Raw genomic sequence first — 9,978 nt, 5'->3', positions numbered from 1 at the left:
GATAGAACCACTTCGACATTATTAGATTTTTCACAGGTACCCACACACATGTCTGTCCTTTCCCGGCGGTTATTCGCATGCTATCCACGTAAGTACACCGCCATTTTCGTTCGCCACGCAAACCAACAACTGCCGCGCTCTTTATTGGCTCAGACTTGGCCTGCGGTCTGCGGGCACACTGCCGGTTCTCTGCGGGCGCGCCGTCCGCTGATGCAACCTGAGTGTCGAGACGCCGGGTGGTGGCGGCCCGCTGGCGCTCCGGTAATGCCCGCCCGTGGCAGCGTCCGCGCGTCGGAGAACGGTGCCACCGGCGGCGAGGAATTTCGCTCGAGGTTAACGCCAGTCTGACGCATGAACTGACACGATGCGCTGGATCTTTTTGAAGTTGGCAGGAATCCGGTGGCAGCGCTGGTGTGAGTTATACGTGCTGAATTATCGGTCGCTTCATATTACTATAAAATTGAGGTAGTCATCAGCCCATGACTCGATGCTTCTCGTTATGACGACATTCACGAATATCTGAAGCAGCGTGTAGGGTAGGTACACACTTCCTAAAAGAAACACAGCACTGGGGCCGTCCAGATGTTCCCAGCGGGAGTCACGTGTCCTTCTGCTCGATTGCCTGCCGTGCCTCCGTCTTCTCCGATAGGCAATTCCAAGAGGTAGCAACAACATCCGTGGCTGGGCGCGTGGGGGTAGAAACAGGGGGGGGGGGGCAGGGGGCCATGGCCCCCCACTTTTCAAGGTGCGGGAGTAGAAGTGCTAACTGCCCCCCCCCCCCACTTTTCAGATTAAAGTTGCATTTGGCTTACTTTTGCACTATAGTAAACATGCCTGCTGATTTACCTAGTTCACCAGCCATCTCCCTCAAAATGCGTCATCTTTTTCATTTGCTCATTGACCATCGCTTAACGTTACAGCCACAAGGCCGACGCCGCACAGCCTGGAGACTACAACGCCGGGCGTCGAGGCTGTTACTGCCGTGACGCGTGCACGCGCGTTCGATACCATATTACGTGGTTTTCTTGTCAGTAATCAGCTCTGCCTGGATCTTGAGCATTTTAAGACGAACATGGGTTAGCCATTTCAATACAAATTAGGAGCCCCATTTCATCTACAATCTACAGTCAGGGAGAACTCATATCTTTGAAAAACATAGAAAAAACACGGAACTGGATTCTATGTGACAACTATCGGACTACCTGCGGTGATCAGGGATGTTGTTGCGTCAATGAGAGTTCCTGTGCTGATCCGGGGCTAACTGCGCGGGTCAGAAGACCTCCCGTATCAGGGATGGGAACAACGTGATGTGATATACCCTTCTAATGGCCTCCGGATCGACCAGGAGATCCCTCCGTGCCACCAGAATGATAGCCAGAAGACACATAGGCTAAATACTAGCTACCGAACTAACGCTCCGCGTACTACGGAGACTGCAACGCCTGTTGTCGAGGTTTTGTTGCTACGATTTGCAAGCGCGCATGCTAAAAAAACACGTTACATAAATTATACCACAAATCAGTTCTGATTGAATGGTGAACATTTTCAGACAAACATGGCTTGACCATGTAAATACACATTGTTGACCACTCGATGTACAATCAAATTTTCGTATTCAGATCTGGATCAAACATATCGATCGACAATCTGCCTTTGCGATGTCCTCAATGTCTGTAGAACCCAGATACAAAATTGACAAAGCTTCTGAACTTTATCGGCTTAGAAAGAATCAACTAACCATTGTAAATCAAGAGCGCCGGTGATTTCTTCCATGCGATGGTTCAACGTCTGATTTCTGCAGTTTATAATCCTCAAAATGCAAACAGAGTTGGGCTCACTGCAGCTCCTGGTTTCTGTTCTGGTTACAAGGCAAAAATAACAATAAAGCGAAGAAAACCATCTCACTTGTTAACAAATAAGCTATATCCGGGGATTTTTTTGGATGGGGATCACCATAAGATGGGCTTTTGTCAAACTTGTGTTCCTCACGGCAAGGCTCTGGGTGCGCCCCTGCCTGCACACAAAAGCAAATAAAGTCGTATACGTTGCATGATGGACAATGAAGTGTCATTTGGGCCAATTCGTACCTTAGGCAGGCAGCTCCCTGGAGGCTGTTTTTCTGCGATGGTGTGGTGTGAGGGAAGATAATTCGGAAAAAGATGCTGTTGCATGTTTCCAGCACGTGTTTCATACACCATGTAGTAGTAACGCTGGTCCGAACGTATGCAACAAAGCGGCCATACGATCAGTTCGCAGTCAGTCATGCGGGAGACGTCCGGGCCAGAGCGGTGGCCATCGACGGCGGACAGAAGCAGGGCCCAGATAAGGAACGTATGACAGATGGGCCTTATTTTGTGGCTTGATTCGTAAAAGAGAATCTCCAGTTTTATGGCTTTTATCACGTTGTTTCTGGCATTTCAAGCTCCCGAATTTGTTTCCGCCTAAAATGCCGCGACAAGTCTTATCTCTTGAAAAGCAGCCAGCGGAATGAAGGCGCATGACAAATCTGTCGCACTTTGAGACATTGATCCACTTCCAAAATTCTCACCAGCCTGTCTCCTGGCCGTATTTTGGCATTAACACTCTGGAGGCAGATGCCTCCTTAATGACCCAAAATACCTACCCGATCGTCGAATTTCGCCTCCCCAGGAAGGACAATGTTAAAATGGAAGAATAATCTAGGGAAGCTGGATAGCCTTATCTGCCAAATGGCAGATGAGTCGAATGTGCAAGATTGTGCACCAGTGATAAACAGCTTTAGGTGCACATCTAGCATAGCAGCCATGACATTTGAATAAAGAGCGATAACAACCTCCATCCCCCCCCCCCCCCCCCGGTTATCGGGCTGGCATTCAAGAAAAAGTTCCTGAAGTACACTCTGAGCTTACCCTCCCCCACTTAATGAAACACTCCTACACCTATGGTTGGGTGATTGGTAATGTAAATCAGTTTATGAGAAATGTAAAAATATAAACTCAAATCTAGATCACATTGACAAAATTTGTCGAGTAAGAACAGTTTTCAGAAACTAGCATTCTGTATTTAACCAACCGTTGAAAATATTGATGAATTTTATTCGAAAGGCAATTTTTTGTGGCAAGGGCGGTTGCTTGCTTCTCAAAAGTCACTTGAAAACATAATGCATTATTACCATGGTGTTAAGATTAATGTTACAACACTTTTGCCAAAACTTTCCCAGATACCTAGCCCTGAAACCACCTCGGAGACGTGGCGGTTTTTTGACGCGGTTGGTACGCGTGCAAAGATAGGCAGCAGACCTTTGAACGGCTTCTGTCCCAGCGATGATAGCGACGAGGGAGCCGAAGCCGCACAGGAGCCCGACGCCTGCGTCGGGCGCCCAAGGAACTTATTGCTATAGGTGGCGCCACCGTTCCCTCGCGTGACACCGCCACAGCGACGGCCGGGGAACTTTTCCGGGTGACTCGCGCGGATATATTATACTAGATGAGCTCGCTGTCTGACTGCCCCTAAATTTGCTTAACCATGGTAACTTCTAAACTTTAAGCTTCAGTAAAGTTCTTGCACTATGACCCCAACAAAGAACATTTGTGGTTACTAAATAACGGTGGGAAAGGCCGTCAATGCAAATATTCTACGCATACATACTTTGCGCTGCGTATGGGCGTGAGGGGGAAGGGCTCGATGGAACGTCTACGAAACGTAAGTAGGTAAGAGGAGTGTTTAAAGACCGCAACGTTACGCTCAGGTGTCAAATCCATTTAAGTTAGAACAGGGTTGTAGTTTGCTCAATTGTAGAGAGGGGGCTTCATCTCATCCCGCCCAATTTGGATTCAAAGAGGGCCGAATTCGGGGAGAAAGCCGTTTTCTGGCAAATTTTGGGAATATGATCTATATATTTCACCGTTCAGCGCCCCTCCTGCCGTTCATTTTGCGGTAGACTACCCCAATGTGCTGAAGGCGTTTTGCAATATTTGAAATTCCGAATCCTCGCCCTGATAGGGGTGGGGGCGATCTGAAGTCACAAGGTTTTCTGAGGATATCTCTTCAGCATGTCGTGCAAGCACGCCAAAATGTCTGGGAGTCCATAGGGTATTCATTGCACGTATTTTAACACCAAAAACGTGTCCTTAGCCCTATTAGTTTCGGGGCAGCGGGGATTATTAAGGAGCATTGTTGCACGGTGATCTACGGCTGACGCGGGCACACAAAGACAACCGACGATCCTGAAGACTACGCGCGTTGGCCGACACTGTTGCATCAAAAGGGAGTGTTCCGCACTTTTGTGAGACTGTTTTATCATATCTGATGCTTGCTATTATATCTTCAAATGTAAGCCATCCTCTCTGAATCAGTCATGTATCATAACTCATGCTCAAAATACACAAGCCGACATACCATTGCATACAAAGCTAAACAAAGAACACGCCTCTTTAGGTTTCATGTCGCTGCGAGGCAAGGTTTCTTACGTCTGAGCATGCGAAACTGGCAAAGTTGGATTTTAATGAAAATTTGATATTTAGCCTGGCATAATGGGGTGAGTTATTGAACTAGCAACATATGATTACCAGTAGCAATATAACCGATGTCAACATTTCGTTGTGGTCAATCTACTCGTGCTTTTATCTAAGCTCTATCTTCCTTAGTTTGGGAACGGCGGGGGGTCGCATCCTTCCGTCCCCGCTATGAAAAAACGTCGAATCAGGGCGAGGGGTAAAGCCGACATCATTGGTATACTCACAAGCAGCAGCAGCACGCCCGTCTTCGTCGCATTTCCAGCTCAATAAACGCTTTTTTAAACATTGCGCCTAACATAGCGTAAAAGTGGATGGAGGGTACCGGGGCCATCTATTCTGCTGATGGACGACAGCCCGTTTAGTGGCAAAGTTCCCGATGCTCGGGGCCACATTTATGATATGTGTGCTTGCATTGCGCTGGAGACGACGTAGCTCAACATGCAGTGCAATATTTATGCAATATCTGCAATGTGTGCAACATTTGTGTGACATTTGCAATATAATGTTTAACAATTATACCTACAACATAAAGCCGACTTGTCTCATGTCATCATACATTACCTTGATGCATGGTGAAAGGCCGAAGCTGCTGGGAGGCAGCGCTTCCGATCAAATCAGGGTTATGCTGCTGTGCTTCGGGCATTTTGTACCTCTCTTGTAGCACCAACAAATGTGCTGTGAAACCTCCGAGCTGCCAGGCGGTTTTTCGTCACTGGCGCATCTGGTGGTTACATGCCTCAGCTGAGAGACGTGGGACCTGCTGGCGATGAGGTTCACAACCTTTTGCACATTGCCCGCGGAGTTTTCATGTGGGGGTCATATCGTCATCCGATGATTGTTCTCAGCTGTGGTCGAAATAGCCGGAGCCAGAGCATTGAACCTTGACTTTCCCTAAAGATCGATTTGATGTACCCTGCTGAAATTGGTGCTCCTCCCACCTTGGACAAGCAGGTGTCAGGCAGAACAGCAGCAGCAGCAAGCAGTTGGCAATTCACTTGTGTTCCTATAGCTGTTTCATGTCTACCCTAAGTTACGAATATTTCGGAAGCGTCTATCACGTGAGCGCGGGCAATCAGGCGTCAGGAATGTCTGACTGTAGCCACTCTGGCTCTTAGAGAAGGCAGGAAAATGTTCACCGACACTACTAGAACGAAATTTGGTCTCGTTTGGCTTAAGATGATGGGGACCACCGCCAGATCCAACGCAGGATGGCGTGCGATACAGTCGTAGAGATGCACATAGATGGTTTGTTGACGTCAGTTTGCGATTTCTCGGCACATGTGATGTGAAGCAATGGTAATGCTCTTGGTTGTGTCAGCGAGTTCAGTGATATCAACACCGCCGCATGACACGCAGTGCAGAACGTTCGAAGTTGGCCATCATGAGCTTCTTGGGTCAGCCACGCCTATCACACAGAAGACTTTTCAAGAGCACTGTTTGAGACCATTAACAAAGCTTGAAACCGTCCCGTTTTGACAATGTAACCCAAGTCTGCTTGATGACGTTGTTTAACCAGTAATATCTGGTATAACGAAGGCTCCTTCTTATCATCAAGTCTAAACTTATAATACGATGCGCGCGCGCGCGCGCTCGCACACACACACACACACACACACACAAACACACACACACACACACACACACACACACACACACACACTCACACACACACACACACACACACACACACACACACACACACACACACACACACACACACACACACACACACACACACACACACACACACACACACACACACACACACACACACACACACTCACACACACACATACACACACATACATACACACACACACACACACACACACACACACACACACACACACACACACACACACACACACACACCACACACCCACACACCCACACACCCACACACACCACACACACCACACACACACACACACCCACACCCACACACACCCACACCCCACATACACACACACACACACACACACACATACACACACCACACACACACACACACACACACACACACACACACACACACACACACACACACACACACACACACACACACACACACACACACACACACACTACTATACGCTACTATACACACACACTACACACAATCCTTTTGGGTCAGGAATGTGACAAATCGATCGTTTGCCAAGCACACTATGCAGGAATTTTGGGGGGACTTACCTGACATGACATGAAAGTTATTCCGACACATGGAGATACTTTCCTTTTGATCCTCGACCTGGTTACCAACGAGGATGCAGGGGGTCCGTCAATATTGATTGCATTTCCTCAATGCCCACTGGTTTGGGCTCTCTCCCGTCTACTGGGTTTTGTCCGTCCCGATAGCTTAACTGCTTCGAGCACCTAACCTTCGATCCACTCGCTCGGCTCGGGTGGGTTTGAGGAAGTTTAAGAGCTTGCTATTTGCCGCCGACGGATATAGCCTGGGGCCGATAGCAGCAGCTGCGCTAAGAGTCGAGTGACGTCAGAGAGCAGAACGGACCATGACGGGCATTTGGGCACGATAAGCTTTCGCCGCACAATTGTGCCGGTGACCCGGAATTTCACGGTCGGATGGTGGGTCAGGGCTTACACGACACACCACAAGGCTGCTTGCCGTGGGCACAAATCCAAGGAATTCGCCCAATCAAGAGCTTTGGGCTAAAACTTAAAGGAAAAAGGAACTTAACTCACCAAAAACGGTAGCAAGAAGAAACAAAGCCGGAAAAGCTTGCCGTTTTCGTGTCTTTATGTTCTAGTCTCCAAAGAGTTTCGTGTGTCTCTTATGTGCACCTTTCCTGTTCCTGCTTGGTTCCAATGTGCTGTTACTGCTAATCATTTGACGTTCATTGCCAGTTCAAGCTTCGTCATAAGACAGAAAACTGGCATCAAGCACCGAGAGCAGAATACCAGAAAACTGGTTCAATCACCGAGAGTAAAAGGCCACCGATCTGATCAGAGATTTTTCGGCGTGGAGGCTCCAAATATAGGCTCCATTCCCTCCAAAGCTGTTGGCTCAGCACGGCAGGGGATCTGGCAGCCAGCCGTCTGGGGGTATGATCACGTGACCTGCGCGGCTGCGTCCGGCGTGTGCCGGTGTGACTGGGCTTCAGTGACCTCACTCCCGTGACTGGGCCTGGCTGGCACCATTCTCCGGTATATCAGAGCGATCCGAGCGGGGCCGGGAGCTGCTGCGTTGTCCGCGGGCCGAGCCACCGAGCACAACGGACGGCCCTCCGCGGACGTGGTCTGCCAGTAGCACCCGCAGGCCGAGTGGCTGAGCACAACGGACGGCCCTCCGCGGACGTGGTCTGCCAGCAGCACTCGCAGGCCGGGCGGCTGAGCACAAGGGACGGCCCTCCGCGGACGTGGTCTGCCAGCAGCACCCACAGGCCGGGCGGCTGAGCACAAGGGACGGCCCTCCGCGGACGTAGTCTGCCAGCAGCACCCGCAGGCCTAGCAGGGCCTGCTGTCGGATCCAAGACCTTGCCGGCAGGGGCGTTCACATAACGTTGCGCTACTTTTGCAGCGTTTTATGAGACAGGTGTTAACTTTCGTTTGCAGTGACATGGGCCCCAGGGGCAAAGACGATCCAGCCTAGTTACCCGCTCATGCGTCGCAGACAGGCAGGTAAATAAGGATTGCTAGATCATGCATATGTACCTGATAAGCTTTCCACCTCAGTGATGCGATACAATAAAGCATGGCATCATTGACGTATGTTTTGCCCTGTGAGTGGTAATCATGTCAAAGGGAAAGCCACTAAGCGCTAGATGAAGTCCGTGTGTGTGTGTGTGTGTGTGTGTGTGTGTGTGTGTGTGTGTGTGTGTGTGTGTGTGTGTGTGTGTGTGTGTGTGTGTGTGTGTGTGTGTGTGTGTGTGTGTGTGTGTGTGTGTGTGTGTGTGTGTGTGTGTGTGTGTGTGTGTGTGTGTGTGTGTGTGTGTGTGTGTGTGTGTGTGTTGTGTGTGTGTGTGTGTGTGTGTGTGTGTGTGTGTGTGTGTGTGTGTGTGTGTGTGTGTGTGTGTGTGTGTGTGTGTGTGTGTGTGTGTGTGTGTGTGTGGTGTGTGTGTGTGTGTGTGTGTGTGTGTGTGTGTGTGTGTGTGTGTGTGTGGTGTGTGTGTGTGTGTGTGTGTGTGTGTGTGTGTGTGTGTGTGTGTGTGTGTGTGTGTGTGTGTGTGTGTGTGTGTGTGGGTGTGTGTGTGTGTGTGTGTGTGTGTGTGTGTGTGTGTGTGTGTGTGTGTGTGTGTGTGTGTGTGTGTGTGTGTGTGTGTGTGGTGTGTGTGTGTGTGTGTGTGTGTGTGTGTGTGTGTGTGTGTGTGTGTGTGTGTGTGTGTGTGTGTGTGTGTGTGTGTGTGTGTGTGTGTGTGTGTGTGTGTGTGTGTGTGTGTGTGTGTGTGTGTGTGTGTGTGTGTGTGTGTGTGTGTGTGTGTGTGTGTGTGTGTGTGTGTGTGTGTGTGTGTGTGTGTGTGTGTGTGTGTGTGTGTGTGTGTGTGTGTGTGTGTGTGTGTGTGTGTGTGTGTGTGTGTGTGTGTGTCTGTGTATGATATGCACTTATGCGAAGTCTATTCATTCAAACAAGCTTTTCCCGCAACATTCCTGTGCTACTTCAATCTCAGCTCTAACGTGAGAGGTGTTACGTCTCCGACTCTGATAGAGGTGAAGGGTAGGGGTCGGAGCCCGGCTCAGATCTGGACAGCCACCCGTGCCGGCGGCATGAGACTACACATTGTGACAGGGGAAAAACAGACGGTCGCGCACAGTCGCAGAAACAACAGACACGGGCAGCAGCCGGTTTAATTTGCGCAGACTGCCAGGCCTCTGGCCGTGCTACGTGGCACACCCTGCCATTCAGTGCGAAAGCCCATATGCATCGATAAATCAAACATTTGACACGGTTTTGGTGTACGGGTGCCATTTAAAACGATTTCAATTTGCTAGGCTTTGCAGCATGCATTCCAGGGCGCACATTGCTGCTCCAAGCGCTTTGCGCTTAGCGGTGGTATGGCGCATTGCGGGTGTACGGGCACATTACTCATGCCGGCTTGTAGCTTTAAGTCCACGTCGGCACCAGCAGCTTACACAACACATAACCCACATGGGGGTCGGCCGCCGGCCGCCAGCATTGAGCCCTTGTGTCGGAAACTGACATTCGGCCTGGATGTGTGTTGCCGCGTAACTTAGCAGCGATTGTAAACACTACCAACTTTGTTCACAATCATCTTGAAATTTGGTTTAAAATGTGCTGGTATTACGTTGGTAATTACCAGTAGTTCAAGCGTGTCGGAAAGTGACTAGTTCCGATGGTCTGCCAGCGGGGAGGATCCACTGCGGCTTGTCGAGCGGTCAACTGGCTGATTTGACCTTGGAGCGTTTGCCAGTGAGGCCGGGCGAAACACGGTACCGCGCCGCTCCCGGCCGCCCGCGAACGATCTGCTGCGTCTTGGAACGACCTCGCCAAAACAAAGCTCCC

This window comes from Pollicipes pollicipes, unplaced genomic scaffold (genome assembly GCF_011947565.3).
Source record: "Pollicipes pollicipes isolate AB1234 unplaced genomic scaffold, Ppol_2.1 Scaffold_7231;HRSCAF=8579_pilon_pilon_pilon, whole genome shotgun sequence".
Taxonomy (NCBI): domain Eukaryota; kingdom Metazoa; phylum Arthropoda; class Thecostraca; order Pollicipedomorpha; family Pollicipedidae; genus Pollicipes; species Pollicipes pollicipes.
Note: the sequence above shows the minus strand (reverse complement) of the source record.